The following is a 16183-nucleotide window of genomic DNA, read 5'->3' as shown; positions in this document are numbered from 1 at the left end:
GATCGAGATTTAATTTCCGATAGGTAAGATAAAAAGTAGTCACAAACATCTTCGTCTCATCGTTTGTGATTCCACAATATCTTGTTTCGATTCCATACGATTAAGATTATTATGAGGTGGTTGACGTTACTAGGCTGTTCTTCGGGAATATAAGACCAATGTATCAATTGGTTCCTGTTCACCTTGATTTATCAAAAGACGGAAAAAAACTCGTAGGTATTTCTGTGGGAGATAGATTTATCTATTCAATAGACTTTTCTGTGTGAGAAAGATTTGTTTATCAAGTCTTCGACTTTGGTTCGTAGCAATCTTAGTTGTGGGTGAGATCAGCTAAGGGAATCAAGTGCGTAGAGTCCTTCTGCGATTTAGAGGTGTAAGGAACGCGATTGTACCTTAATCAATGTGAGATTGGTTAGGTCTCAACTACATTCCATATGAAGTTAACTTGTAGTGGTCTAGAGACTGTAGCGTCTTAATACAGTGTGGTGTTCAAATATGGACTAGGTCTCGGGGGTTTTCTGCATTTGCAGTGTCCTTATTAACAAAATTTCCGGTGTCTATGTTATTTCTTTTCCGCATTATATTTTTATATAACTGAAATATCACAGGTTGTGCATAGTTCAATCAATTAGATAATCATTTATATAAATTGATTGACACTTGGATATTGGTGTTTGGTACCATCCAAGTTATTTCTCATATTAATCCGGCTCACAGATTTCTATCTGTTCGATTGCAGATTGATTTGAGAAATTGAGATATAACTCTTGGATTTATTTTCCTTGATTGAGTTTGATTGTCTAGTTTATTCTCTTGGAAAATATATTGGAGTTAGTATATACAGATTGCCTAAACGAAATATTGGGTGTGGTTGTTAGACCCCTGGTTTTTCAATTCCAGTCCGAAGTTAATTGGTAGTAGGCTAGTGTATGTAGCGGCTTAATATAGTTTGATGTTCAATCTGGACTAGGTCCCAGGGTTTTTCTGCATTTGCGGTTTCCTCATTAACAAAACTTCTGGTGTCTGTGTTATTTCTTTTTCCGCATTATATTGATTATCTTTATAATTGAAATATCACAGGTTGCATGTTAATCAATCAAAGTAGATACATCCATCCTTGTTTGTTGGATACGACTTGATTGATACTTGGAAATTGATCTTTGGAATCATTAAGTACTCTCACTCGCAAATCAGGTTCACGGACTTGTCTCTGTAAACTTTCTAATTGTGGGAGAAGGAGATATAACTCTCAATATTATTCCTTGATTGACATTCATTAAGTTGAACTCTCGGAATTATATTTAAGTTTGTCCATACAGATTTCCTAAGTGTTAGATCATTGATCGGTCGAACTCGCATGCGTTGCTATTTCAAGCATGTTTGTTAATGTTAGTGATCAAAACTGTATTTCTTGATTTCTAGTATACTTATGACTAAGTCTCGGTCTAGGATAGTTAGGAATAGTTGAGCTCCAGACTCCACGGAGATTATCTTACGAAGACGAAGAACTACTCAAGGAACCAATGGAACTTCATCCGACCAACAGGTATGTGGATACATGAACTCATCTGTCACTCAAAAGTCTATCTACTCTATCTCCTACTCTTGAGACAAAAGTCGTATAAGTATGATAGTTTTCATACATACACATTTGCTATTTCGAGCAGATTTTACTCGCCTATCTTTTCTTGAAATATGTGTTGGTAATTAAGATTTTACTTTAACCATTTTCATCTTTAACCGTGACGAAAGTCATTATGACGTTTCAATCTTGAAAATAGCTTTGATGACGATAGTCGATTCTTTATGTCTAACGACTATTATAACATTATAGAAGAATGTTTCAATGATTGAAATGTAGAGTTGAGATTACGTAACCAACTATGGATATAAGCATATATAGTGCGTTCACACATTAGTGTATAAATCCATGTGGCGGAAACCAAGTGCGTGCATATGTGTGCATGCGGTATTGGTGAAGGAGACAGGTTAGGTACGCGTACTGGCGGAAGTTTTCATACCGAAAATTTCTGTTGTAGTTTGTGAAGTTTGCAAACTGAAAACCAGTCACCTAGGTATGCGTACCCGTACGTGTGCCCACGGAAGTTTTCAAACCGAAAATTTCTGCTGAGTTTTCAAACTCAAGTCTGGTAGCTATGGTACACGTACCCGTACGCGTACCTAAGCTGGTTATATTTCTCAAATCGGTAGTTTCATGAACTTAAACAATAAATCAATAAGGAATGCAATCTTTGCAAATCGTGGCTATATTGTTCATGAATTGATTCAAGTGAATCAAACCGATTTTGTTTCAATTGTGTCTATCTATAAAGATCTAAGCAATTGAACAACTCTTGAACTAGTTCTTATGAGTCATTTGAACTAGTTATGAGAAAGATGAATACGGTTAATATGAAAGTGCTCATATGGCTAACCATTGGTAACTATTTGTGAACCAACCAAGTGTACACGTTTAGGTACGGTTACTCAAACCTAAATGAATATATTTCATTTGTGTGTGTGACAATTTAAGTTTCGATCTAACGGTTGAAAGATATTGGCTTGGATAAATCAGATTTTTCATCTAACGGTGAATATTGAATGCTTTGTTACCAAGGTAACTTGGATTGCAAACCCTGATTTGAAAATTATATAAGAGTGACGTCTAGAAACTGGATAAACTAATCCCCATACCTCATGTGTGATACTAGTTGGTTTGCTAGAGTCGATTCTCCTTTAACAGTAGGTTTCTTCTCGAGACCCTGTCGGTTAACGACTTAAAGACTTCATTGGCATTGTGAAGCCAGACGAAACTACTTCTCTTGTAGTTGAGAGATCTGATCTTTCCATTTTCTATTGTACGAGTTCAATTGTAAGCTTGGATTGAGATTATATCTCCGATAGGGCAAGATAAAAAGAAATCACAAACATCTTCGTCTCATCGTTTGTGATTCCACAATATCTAGTTTCGCTACCATACGATTTAGATTATTGTTAGGTGATTAATAATTCTAGGCTGTTCTTCGGGAATATAAGTACGGGTTATCAATTGGTTCCTGTTCACCTTGATTTTATCAAAAGACGAAACAAAACTTGTAGGTTTATCTGTGGGAGACAGATTTATCTATTATCGTAGACTTTTTCTGTGTGATACAGATTTGTTTATTAAAGTTTTCGACTTTAGGTCGTAGCAACTCTTGGTTGTGGGTGAGATCTGCTAAGGGAATCAAGTGTGTAGTATCCTGCTGGGATCAGAGATGTAAGGAGCGAAACTGTACCTTGAATCAGTGTGATATTGATTAGGGTTCAACTATAGTTCAGACCTAAGTTAGTTTGTAGTATGCTAGTGTCTGTAGCGGCTTAATACAGTGTGGTGTTCAATCTGGGCTAGGTCCCGGGGTTTTTCTGGATTTGCGGTTTCCTCGTTAGAAAAATTTCTGGTGATTGTGTTATTTCTATTCCGCATTATATTTTGTTATATAATTGAAATATCACAGGTTATGCGTTTGTATCGATCAATTGTGAAATCCAACCTTTGGTTGTTGATTGGAAATTGATTGATCCTTGGATATTGGTCTTTGGTACCATCCAAGTTTATTATCCTTGTATTTGATAAAGACTCGCAAATTCTTATTTTCTTGAGTAAAGATCAAATCAAGTGAGAGAGATATTAACTCCTCGATATACTTTTCTTTAGATTGAGTCTGACTGTCTAGTTGATTCTCTAGAAAGTATATTAGAGTTAGTCCATACAGATTGCTAATATAAATATTGGGTGTGGTTGTTAGACCCCCGCTTTTTCAATTGGTATCAGAGCAGGCAAACACGTTTAAAGCCCTTATCAATCTGTGTTTGTGGCGATCTGATTAGATGGACAGTAAAGTCTCTATAAACGCTTCACCAGGAATTTATCACAATCTTAGAGAATGTTCTAAAAACCTTATTATTTTCCAAAGAAAGTTGGATGAACAAATCCGGATCAACCGTGATCTTGCTGTAGAAATTGCAAAGCATAAGGATTTGAAGTCAAGTGTTAAACAAAGTATATGCTTTGAAAAACTTGATAGAAGGAAGAACTTCTTAAATAAGATTATTGATGTTAACCCTTGTATGTTTTGTTAGTCTCACAATCACGCTCAACATACATGTACATGTTTTCAGAAAAGTATAAAAGTTGCGAGCAATCTTCACAAGAAAGCTGAACAACTGTATACTTATGTAAAAAGGTGTACAATACTAACAAGAAATCCCAAACAAAAAAGTAGCGTTAGTATGGGAGCCTTTGCTTTAAAATCAACATCACCCTTTCAATGGTTTCTTGAGAGTGGTTTTAGTAGACACATGATTGGTGACCTTTCATGGTTTGTATCCATAAACGACTTTGAAGGATGACCTATTATTTTCGGAGATGGGAGTTGTTGTTATATTAGCAAGAAGGGTACGATCAAGCTTCCCGGTGTTCCAGAAATCCATGATGTAGTATACGTCAAAGGTATGACTGCAAATCTTCTTCCTATTAGTCAAATTTGTACCAAAGGCCATAGAGTTGTCTTCAATGCAAATGGATGTGACATTGTGGACAAATCTGGAAAAGTAATTTTTCAAGGAACTCGTGGTAAAAATAACTGTTATCTTCTTGATACTCAGTTTAGTAATTGTTGCAATTTGACTAAGGTGGAATCTACACATCTTTGATATGGGCGTTTTGGTCACATCAATTATCGTCTCTTAACTAAGATCATTAACAAAGAACTTGTTACAGGCGTTCCCAAAATCAATGCAAAGATTGATGGTGTATGTGGTGCCTGTCAAAAGGGTAAACAAACGAAAGTTCACCATAAGTCATCTCGAGATATTCTCACTAAGGATCCACTTGATTTAATTCATATGGATCTCTTCAGACCAATTCAACAATCCACTGTTAGAGGAAAGAAGTATGCCTTAGTGTTTGAGGGTGAAAACGGTTTCTGCTGATTTTGGTAATTTCGTGTGTGTGGGTGAGAAACGAGTCTAAACCCTAAACAATGTACTGCAAGGGAGTACTTTGATTCGAGAGATAAATCTGTACAAATCCGGCCTAAACCAAGAAATGGTCGTTCCGGACTTGCTTCAGTCACAAAGTGAAGGAGAAGGGTTGGTCTTAGGGAGGGATGCGAAGAGAGTGTTGAGACCAGAATAGTTGATTTTGGAAGAGTGGTTGTTTGACGACTTTTATGAGAAAGTGAAACGCTAGCAGATTGGAAAGCTAACAAGTGATTTTTGAGTGTTGTATTCTCCTGACCAGAACTTGTTGTTTGGTGGAAATAAGTGAGACCTATTTATACAAGTCGCAACGAAACGTACCCTGGTCTCATAAGAAGTGGAAACAGTTGAGTAAATGGAAGAAAGCGGTAACGGGTAACGCCTGGAATTGATGTTTCCATAATGAAGGAAACGTTTCACCATTACTCCTTTTATTTACTAACCGCTTCACTCTTATGACACTTTCTTGTAACGGGAGTAGTGTACGCTGCACGCTGTAAACCGCCAGGCCAATACCCTGATGAACATCCCCCAGTTTGTGACATGTTTTGATGTCTCGAGTGTTTTCGTGGAAATCATGTAGCATGTTGCTATTGTTTGGCACGTTAAGATTGAGAGTCTTGCCGGTTCGCTGGTGACCTTCGACGGCCGAGATTTTTCATCTTGAGAGGAAGGTTAGCCGTTGATTGTGGTTACCTTCCGTTGGTATCCATTGGCGTGGTCACGGTGTTGGCATGGCTTGTGCATGCTCTTGGCGTGGATAATTAGGATTTGGTGCCGTGACCAAAGAATTAACATAGCTAAGCGTGTGCCGTGGCCAAAGAGTTGGCATAGCTAAGCGTGTGCCGTGGCCAAAGAATTAGCATAGCTAAGCGTGTTCCGTGGCCAAATAATTGGCATAACTAATCGTGTGTCGTGGCCAAAGAGTTGGCAGCGTAGCCAAAGGTTGCTACAAGTCGTTTGGTTTAGTGGCGAGCTTGTACGGCTGAGATTTTCATCTCAAAAGGAATGATAGCCGTTGATTGTTGCAACCTTCTGTTTGGCAGCCAGCGGCATGGAGGCATGGACGACATGGCTTTGGCGTGGCCAAATTAGGGCTTTGGCACCGTTAGGCCTGTCAATATATGTCCGATATCCGGAATCCGTTTCCGAGTATTCAGGATCCTATAGGATTTTATCCGTTTTATCGGATATCGGATACAGATACTTATCGTATATTTCTTCCTTAACCTATCGGAATCGGATTAGGCTCTATCCGTTTGGTTAATATCCTATATCCGATACAACATGGATTTATTTGTGATTTACCCTAATCATGTTTATGATTTATTTGTGATTTACCCTAATATCCGATATCCGATATGAAATGTTTTAAAGATTGAACTTAAATTTCAATTATGAACATGTTTTAAAGGGTTTTTAACATTTATTTTTCGGAAACGAATATTATCGGATAAATACCCGATATCCGATAGCTTGGCCTATCAGAATCGATATCTAATTTTGATATCCTATAGGATATTATCGGATATCGAATATCCGATAATGCTTAACATATCGAATATCGGATTTCTGAATATCCGACGGATATTCTTCCATTGACAGGTCTAGGCACCGTGGACAAATTAGGGTTTTGGCACCGTGGCCAAGAGTTTGCACCATAGGCAAGAGATTACCACAAGTCGTTTGGTGGAAAGTTTGTACGGCTGAGATCTGCATCTAAGGAGGAAGGATAACCGTTGATTGTTGCAACCTTCCGTTTGGCAGCTAGCGTCATGGAGGCGTGGTTGGCATGGCTTTGGCGTGGCCAAATTAGGGATTTGTCACCGTGGCCAAATTAGGGTTTTAGCACCGTAGCCAAGAGATTGCCACAAGTCATTTGGTGGCAAGTTTGTACGGATGAGATCTGCATCTCAGGAGGAAGAGTAGCCGTTGATCGTGGCTACCTTCCGTTTGGAAGCTAGCGGCATGGTTGCACGGCCGGCATGGCTTTGGCGTGAAGTGGAGCCGCTGGAAGTGTGCGGCTTGGAAGGGAGTCGCTTGCAGCGTGCGGCTTGGAAGGGAATCGCTTGCGGATTGGAAGGGAGCCGCTTGAGGCTTGGAAGGGAGCCGCTGGCAGCGTGCGGCTTTGTCTAAATTAGGGTTTGACATGCTGAAACCCTAATTAGCGCCCTTTACTAGAATCGTTGTAGAATTCACGTCCGGACTCGGATTTTGACGGTCCGCCCCTCCATTCTGATCAGAAAAGAATTCTCTATCTCCTTTCGTGGGAATATTTAGGTTTTGCGCTCGTTTAGGGGTTAAAACAGCCCGACAGTAAAACTCAAGAAGAATTCAAGAGGGATGGCGGCATGGCCAAAGTTAGGTTTTGGTGGCACAAGCCAAAGAATTTGGCGTTGTGACCAAAAAAGTCGTCACAAGTATTTTAGTTTGGTGGCGGACTTGGACGGCTGAGATTTCCATCTCAGGAGGAAGGGTAGTCGTTGATTGTGGATACATTTCGTTGGCAGCCGGCGGCATGGAAGCACGTCTGGCGTGGCTTGCGCATGCCTTTGGCATAGTGGCGTGGCTGGCATAGTGGCGTGGTTGGCATGCCTTTGGCACGTGTAGCTGGCATGAGAGAAGATGATGCCAGCCAATACTAAGGATTCTGCCGCAGAACGTAGTATATATATATAGAAAAAAAGGTACCCAGTGAGTCTTGTACTGGCAAGGTGCCGAAATTTATAGCGTATTTGGGGCGGTTGTCGCATCCGTGAGTCTAGGTAAATTTCACGTAGACATTGAATGGCTCAATAAATGTGCTAGTAGAGATATTGGTTTTTACAGATCCGTTTCCTTACAGAGTGACGTCACGTCAGACCAAGGTTTTACGATTTTAACCCTAAGCTAAAAACCACCATCAACATTAAGTCTCATGCTTAGCTCGGAACAGGGGCCTTGTTGCGAGGTAAGCATGAGATGGTGACACACAAGGACAAAATCTAAACGGCAAGTCATGAAAAGATGGTCAGAAAGATTCGGCTAACCTTTTTCGGTAGGTAAAGATAATCTGTGACTCTTGCATTGGTGGCTTTGCGTAAATTCGTCTCGTGGTGCTGCTGGCTAGGTCGCGGAGTGGTAGAGATGGTTGATGGCTGGGATGCAGACTGTTGGCATCAGCTTGGCCGTGGCGCTATTGGCACCGGCTTGGACGGAGCGGTTGGGGCCGGTTTAACATGGAGTAGCTGGCTTGGCTCGGTTTGTACGTGGCGTTTCTTGGCTTGGCGCGGAATGGAGGCGTTGGCTTCAGTCCCATGGAGAGATGGAAACTGGTTTCGGAACTTCGACTACCAAACGGTGATGATGGTGTTACTTACTTGACCACGGGGCGGGCGGAAAACGATGCTTCGTGGTCAAAACCCTCCACTGTTGAGGATTTTGTACGTCTCAACACTAATGGGAAAGGTGTGTTGAGGCAGTATGCCTGGCGACACAGTACTGAGTGTTGAGGAATTTGCACGTCTCAACACTACTAGGAAAGGTGTGTTGAGGAAGTATTCCTGGCAATACAATAGTGAGTGTTGAGGAATTTGCACGTCTCAAAACTACTAGGAAAGGTGTGTTGAGGAAGTATGCCTGTCAACACAATAGTGAGTGTTGAGGAATTGCACGTCTCAACACTACTAGGAAAGGTGTGTTGAGGCAGTATGCCTGGCAACACAGTAGTGAGTGTTGAGGAATTGTACGTCTCAACACTAATAGGAAAGGTGTGTTGAGGAAGTATGCCTTGCAACACAGTAGTGAATGTTGAGGAAATGCACGTCTCAACACTACTAGGAAAGGTGTGTTGAGGAAGTATGCCTGGAAACACAGTAGTGAGTGTTGAGGAATTTGCACGTCTCAACACTACTAGGAAAGGTGTGTTGAGGCAGTATGCCTGGCAACACAGTAGTGAGTGTTGAGGAATTTGCACGTCTCAACACTACTAGGAAAGGTGCGTTGAGGAAGCATGCATGGCAACACAGTAGTGAGTGTTGAGGAATTGCACGTCTCAACACTACTAGGAAAGGTGTGTTGAGGCAGTATGCCTGGCAACACAGTAGTGAGTGTTGAGGAATTTGCACATCTCAACACTACTAGGAAAGGTGTGTTGAGGCAGTATGCCTGGAAACAAGTAGTGAGTGTTGAGGAATTGCACGTCTTAACACTACTAGTAAAGTTGTGTTGAGGCAGTATGCCTGGCAACACAGTAGTGAGTGCTGAGGAATTGCACGTCTCAACACTACTACGAAAGGTGTGTTGAGGGAGTATGCCTGGCAACACAATAGTGAATGTTGAGGAATTGCACGTCTCAACACTACTAGGAAAGGTGTGTTGAGGAAGTTTTCCTGACAACACAGTGTTGAGGAATTGTACGTATAAATATTACTAGGAAAGGTGTGTTGAGGCAGTATGCCTGGGAACACAGTAGTGAGTGCTGAGGAATTGCACGTATCAACACTACTAGGAAAGGTGTGTTGAGGTAGTATGTCTGGCAACACAATAGTGAATGTTGAGGAATTGCACGTCTCAACACTACTAGGAAAGGTGTGTTGAGGAAGTTTTCCTGGCAACACAGTGTTGAGTAATTGTACGTCTAAACACTACTAGAAAAGGTGTGTTGAGGCAGTATTCCTGGAAACACAGAAGTGAGTGTTGAGGAATTGTACATCTAAACACTACTAGGAAAGGTGTGTTGAGGCAGTATGCCTGGCAACACATAAGTGAGTGTTGAGGAATTGCACGTCTCAACACTACTAGGAAAGGTGTGTTGAGGCAGTATGCCTGGAAACACAGTAGTGAGTGTTGAGGAATTGCACGTATCAACACTACTAGGAAAGTTGTGTTGAGGAAGTATTCCCGGGAACACAGTAGTGAGTGTTGAGGAATTGCACGTCTCAACACTACTATGAAAGGTGTGTTGAGGCAGTATGCCTGGAAACACAGTAGTGAGTGTTGAGGAATTGCACGTCTCAACACTACTATGAAAGGTGTGTTGAGGTAATATGCCTGGCAACACAGCAGTGAGTGTTGAGGAATTGCATGTCTCAACAGTAAGGTATTTTTAAACTTATTGAACATGCCTAATAGATATAAAGAATTTAGTTTAAGGATAGTTACTTAGCTATGTCTCCGCTAGGCATGTCCTTCGCGCATGATCGGGATTTGGGTATTTTAGGCTCCCCCATGAGCAAGAAGCATCAGGCGTTAGTGATGACACCAGGATGATAACGGGTTGATAGACGGATAAAAGTCCCCAGATCTTGGAAGGAAAGAGCGTGGTCTTGGAAGGAAAGAGTGTGGCTGTTATGGCACGATCCTCGGCAGGAAGGAGGCATTGAAGAAGCTTCGGCTCTTGGAGAAGACGTTGAAACTTATGGAGCGAAGTGCTGAAGCTTAGGCTTCGGATCCTGGAGCAGCTTACGGAGAGAACGCTGAAGCGGAGCGGTTGCTGGAGCGAACGTTGAAGCGGAGCCGCTGCTGGAGAACGTTGAAGCGGAGCCACTTCTGGAGAGAACGTTGAAACGGCGCCTTGCAACTCTCAGAGCCTTGATGGTTACAATGTTGAAGTAGGAGACCGCGTCACTCAGCGTTCTGTCAAACTCGACATCCTTCAAGTGAACATTGGTTAGGAGTCCCCAGTTCCATCTAGCGATCGTGCTTTCCAAGAGAGGTTGGGGTTTGGGAACGGCTTCCCTGGATGGAAACAACTGCTTTCCTGATGCAGTGCGGTTGAGGGATGCAAATATGTCTTGATGCTACGACTTTGAGAAATATAGGATCTCACATAAATGTCTCATCATAGATTGCACGATTTTGTGGGAGAAGTCCCCAGAAATCATGCAGCTCCTGACGGAAAGAGGGTCTCTGTGAAATCAGGAGGTTTGCATATTTCCTTTGCCTCGATTTTAGATAAGTCGTTCTTGATCTTTACGTGTGATGAAATTGGATTGCTGATTTCCTTCTACTGGGCGTTCAAGAGCAACGCGAGCCTCTTCATCTATAAATGCACGTCCTGCTGAAGTGCCTGCGCCGGATGTTAAAAGTATTCCTTGTCAGCTCCCTCTTGGGTTGACGTGACTCTTATGGCGGCCGCTCCGTCAGTGTATTGAGGAAATAGGTATCTCTTTCTGAGTTATAGACACGTCTGTCTGAGACTTACGAGAACCTTTTGTCTTTCCATCAAATCAATAGTGGTAAAGGAGGTCGGCTTCTTCCGGCTCCTCCAGTCTCTTGCCCTGATGGTGGAGTAGCAGCGGCTCTGGTGACGGTTGGAGCTGTCATACTTGAAAAAACATTGGGGTGGCGAAAGCGGCTCTAGTTCTCGTGATCGTAGGTGTATCGTGCAGAGATGGCGCGGTTTTGATCACGGAGTGCTGGAGCCATGGCGCTGTTTCGAAGGGTGAGGATGGCGCTGCTTTGGCTGGTTGTGGAGCGGAGAAGATGGCGCTGGACTTTGGATGGTTGTGGAGCGAAAATATGGCGCTGGAAGGGTGCAAGTTGTAAGCGCTGGAAAGGATGCAAGCTGCTGGCGCTGAAAAGATGCAAGCTGTTAGAGCTTGTAGATGGGGCAAAACGATTTGTTGGTTTTCACGGGATTGAGGAGATGACCGTACAGAGGAGACTCCTTGAACCGAGCGAAATGTTCAACCTCACACAGATGCGCTGCAAGAAGGGAGTGATTTGAATTCGAGAGATCAATCTGTAGTACTCCAGCCTAAACCAAGACAATGGTCGTTCCGGAGTAAATTCGGTCACAAGAGAGAATGGGTTGATCTTTAGGAGGGAAGCTGGGAAATGTGTGGAATCAATGGTAATCAAAGATTGTGGGTGTGTTGTGAATTCTGAATAAGATAAGTTCTGAATGATTGAAGTTCACTAGTGGAAAATGGATTTTTAACCACTTCCTGGTCTTCACGAAAACCACTGTTGCCGGGTAGCTGTAACTATAGGTGTTGTGAGCCACAGTCGTTTTAATAAAACTTTTCTCTGACACAGTTGTTTCCTTAGGGGGTATTTTTGTAAAAATACAGAGAGTGAGTTCTATAATCCTCCCTCTTATCTTTATCTCTATCTCGATCTGCAGTACTCCTTCGGCCGCCTTCCTTCATTTCTTCTTTTACTTCCCTCTCACAACTTAATCACTCTTTATGTTTCATTCGATTTGTTTTCTCAGTCATAACAGTAAGTCGCTTATGAACTAGGTTTTGATTTCTCTTCTTCTTCAAAGAGATCCTCACAAATGAAACTCTCGTACGTATCTTGTGAGAAGAAATCTAGGGTTCTTAAAAAGATTTCTCTGTTCTTTGAAAGGAATCTAATTTTCTATTTAGTTTCTGTTTCTGTATCTGATTCTTAGATTTGGGGTTTTTAATGGTCTTTTGAGACTGAGCTTGTTTTGGGGTTTTTCAAAATCCTAAAAATGAGAAATTTTTCGAATGAAATTGATGTATTTTGAGATTGATTTTTCTATAAAGCTAATTTTCCTGTGAAATTGATAATAATTTTGGGATTTTTTAAAGTTTACATCTTGCGAGTGAATTGATATGATTTTTTTGATTTATATGGAGGTTAAATTTGAAGCTCCAAAGTTTTGAGGCTAATTTGAATGTTTTGGAAAGGTGCAGGAGTATGTTGGAATACACAGTTCTGCATCCAAAGATTTTCTATTGAAGCCGGAGCTTTTGAGAGCAGTTGTCGATTTGGGATTTGATCCATCTGAAGGCAATTTTCCATTACTTTACTCTTTCACGTTTTTATATAACAAATTTTTATTTGGATTAGTTGTTTCTTTGTGTTGCTTGTATTAAGTTTTGAGCATTTTAGTTCAGTAGGCTAGTTTTGATTTAGTCATGTTGGTACTTGAAGTTGAATAGGTGATACGGTGGTTGTGTTCTACTTTCTTTGAAATTGTAGTTCACATTAGTGGAATATATTTTGAGGTGTATTATTTGATGTGCAGGTAATAATACTAGTGTTGCACTCACTGATCAGGTTCTTCTACTTTAATTATTCTGTTGGTTATCAATTAGTTCAACATAAATGCATTTCTCAAGCTATTTTTGGTTATGGATGTTATCTTGCAAGCAAAATCTGAGACAGGAAAAACTGTTGTCTCTGTCCTCTTGACAGTGAAGCAAATTGAGCGTGTTGCTGGACATGTTGTTCTAATTTTGTGTTCACACGACATAGTTGGGTTACCAGGTTTGCGTTCATAAGAAACTTTCATATCGCAAACCTTTTTTGATTATTCTAGTAATGAAGGTTTTGATTATTATTTGTTGATGCTTATATCTAAACCTCAGATATGTCAACAGTTTGATCTGTTCAGCACTTACCCGCCTGATACTGAAGTTGTTGTGTTCAATGGTAGTTTTAACGTCAAGACACGCAAGGAATACTAAAAAAAGAGTGCCTCATGTTGATTGAAACTTCCCATCAATTTGCACCCATTCTGGAATGTTTCAGGAAGAAAGGTATACATGTTTTTTCTTAGATTTCATCTAATTACTTTCGAGCTTGTTACATTGATGTGTATGCATGAAGGTGCAAGTTCCTAGTGAATTTGCTAGTGATTTGGTTGTTGTACAAGTATATTATTGTAGTTTATTCTAAAATAATGGTTCATATTTTGTGTTAAGGTTTAACAACATAATTCGATATGCCTTGCTGCTGAAAATCAAATCTCTAAGAAAAGCGAAGGCATACCTGAAATTGGATTTTTTTTTTTAAAATATATTTCATAAGTTGACTCTTTCAAGGATGGGCATTAAAGGGTTCTTGTCACTACGGATTTGGTTAGTAGAGGAATACACATTGAACACGTCAACTGTAATTAATTATGCTATGTCTGGTTTTGCTGATACTTACTTGCATAGGGTTTGTTTCTGAGATCTTGTTTCTTCATCATGCCTTTAAGTTTTTACTTAACATGGGTATTTGTTTCTACGATATTATAGTATTGCATGAGCTCAGTTAAACTTAGTAGTATCTCTTTCTTTTTGAAGGTTTGGCAGAGCAGGTCGATTTGGTACGAACGGGCTTGCAATTTAATTTGTCATTTCATGTCTGGGTTCAAGAGAGGTTTGAGGTTCAGGGGAGGTTCAAAGTAAGAGTACTTATGCTAATATTAGAACCAGATAGTTTATCAGTTTTATCAATAATCAACTCTCTGCATCTCTTCTTTATTGTAATTGTTAACTAAAAAATGGAGAATCTGGGGATTCTTTCTTGTACCGGAATGCAGGTTGACAACTTTTCATCGAAACTAAGCCACCCACTAAAATCTTTCAACACCCAGTTGGTTTTCAGAATGCCTTTTTAGTTTAAATGTGTATTTGTTGGCAAATGGTTTACCAGATTCACATTGTCTTAATTTAAGCATTATCTACTTATACATGCATAGTGAAATGCACTGTTGGTTCCTAGCCGACATACCATTGGAATTGTTGTGTTTTTTGATTTACCTAGGACATATAATATTCCTATCCTTAAACTTTCTTGTTGTTTCAGTGTTGGAGTTGAACAGAACTCTGAATGGAGAGTAGTTGCAGTGAGGAAATAGGATGTTGCAGGGTCGTGAACATATTTGAACAACCACTAATTCGAAGATAAGTTTTCAATTTCTCTTTGTTCAACCCTTTGCACAATATCTATATGAAAACTTGTGCATTGGGGCTCGACAAGAACTCATGTAGATAAACATAATTTTTCTATATCTGTGCATTTTTGCTAAGCTTCATTATACATTCAGTCAAGCATTGGCAGTTTCTGTTTTACATCCCCTATGAGTTTTGATATTTCTCCATGAACTGATATAAATCATAAGCATATAAACATGTATCTATGAGCATTAACCTTGAAACATTTAAACTCTGAAATTGTGTATTTTGTTTATAAATATTAAGCTGAAACTGTGTAGGTTCTGAAAATTTTCTTCAACTGAACTGAGTGTGGTGCTACAATAGAAAAAACAATAGAATTGGTACAACAGTCAAAGGTTGTTGTCAGAAGAACTACAAAGAGTCATGGTGAACGGCTACAAAGATTTAAACTAGTTTGAGCATCTTGGTCTTGGATGTCATAGGAAGATTCTCAATGGTGAACTGATGGTAGAATCTCAGTCCTGAGTTGAGCCAATTCGTTATCTTAAGTTTGTAATATGAATCTTGGTAAAGGTTTTCCAACTTGGTGTTAGCAGTTTTTTCATACTTGGAACTTGTTGTATTTTAATTAGTTGAAATTGTAAACTGAATGCACTTTTCAATACAAATTGAGTTCCAAAGTCATTGTCGATTAAATTTTGTTGAATTCAGTTTTAAAGTCATTATTCATTTAATTGTGATTCATCTTTTGGTTTTTGATTCAGTTGAATCAATATCAATTTTTTTTAATAAAATATCACCCATAAAAACTACTGTGTCTATCAGTACTAATCAATCTGCTGTCAATGAAAGTAGTTTTTTCAAAGAATTCAACCTTTGCCAGGCACAGTTGTTTTGAGAAAAACCACTTCTAGATTGCAGCTGATGGACACAGTCGTTTTTAGCGATATAAATTCTTGTCCTAACAGTGGTTTAACTTCTATTTTCCACTAGTGGTTGCTCAGTTGAGAGTAATTGCTCAATTGATGAGGTGTTGATCTCGTGTTGTCTGTGAGACGTGAGATTCTTGTATATTCAATCATGATTTCAGAGGCTTATTTATATTGCTGGAATTGTACACAACATGATCCCATGAAGTGTGGTGGAATCAAAGAATGGGGAAATGGAAATCGTGTTTGAAACCAGTTGTTCATCGTGCAGAGACTTGGTCGATTTTCCATCCACTACTTTGTTAACTCCTTCAACTGATTGCACGACTTGCTCACATTCCATCGTGTGTATGAACACACGTGCCGTAGACCGCCAGACCAAAACCCTAGTTGATATCCCCCCAAGTGACACGATTGATGTCTCGTGAACGTGGAGTCTGCAGGGCAGACGTGTATTTAGTCAGTTGCTGACTTCATGGGACGATGAGTCCATGTATTTGCTGAGTTGAACATGATTATGCAAAATGTTAAGAAACTCATGAATTGAACGTGTCTGTTGAGACAGAGGTGTAATTCTCACGTTGAGGTGAGCAAGTATTGCTCATT

The 16183-nt window shown here is 40.1% G+C and overlaps 1 long non-coding RNA gene across 4 annotated transcripts; it reads left to right on the top strand.

Annotated features, from left to right (window-relative positions):
• The first annotated feature begins 13001 nt into the window (after positions 1–13001).
• LOC113293741 lies at positions 13002–15339 on the top strand. 4 transcript variants are annotated; one of them, XR_003332519.1, is made up of 4 exons: positions 13002–13038; positions 13177–13248; positions 13418–13520; positions 14052–15339. It is a non-coding gene; the product is annotated as an uncharacterized LOC113293741 (long non-coding RNA). The 4 variants fall into 4 exon arrangements; XR_003332518.1 differs by having other exon boundaries at positions 13008–13248; positions 14052–14152; positions 14557–15339; XR_003332517.1 differs by having other exon boundaries at positions 13008–13248.
• Positions 15340–16183: the final 844 nt, after the last annotated feature.

Source organism: Papaver somniferum, chromosome 7, assembly GCF_003573695.1.
Source record: "Papaver somniferum cultivar HN1 chromosome 7, ASM357369v1, whole genome shotgun sequence".
Classification (NCBI taxonomy): domain Eukaryota; kingdom Viridiplantae; phylum Streptophyta; class Magnoliopsida; order Ranunculales; family Papaveraceae; genus Papaver; species Papaver somniferum.
Note: the sequence above shows the minus strand (reverse complement) of the source record. Positions and strands in the feature narration are given on the sequence as shown.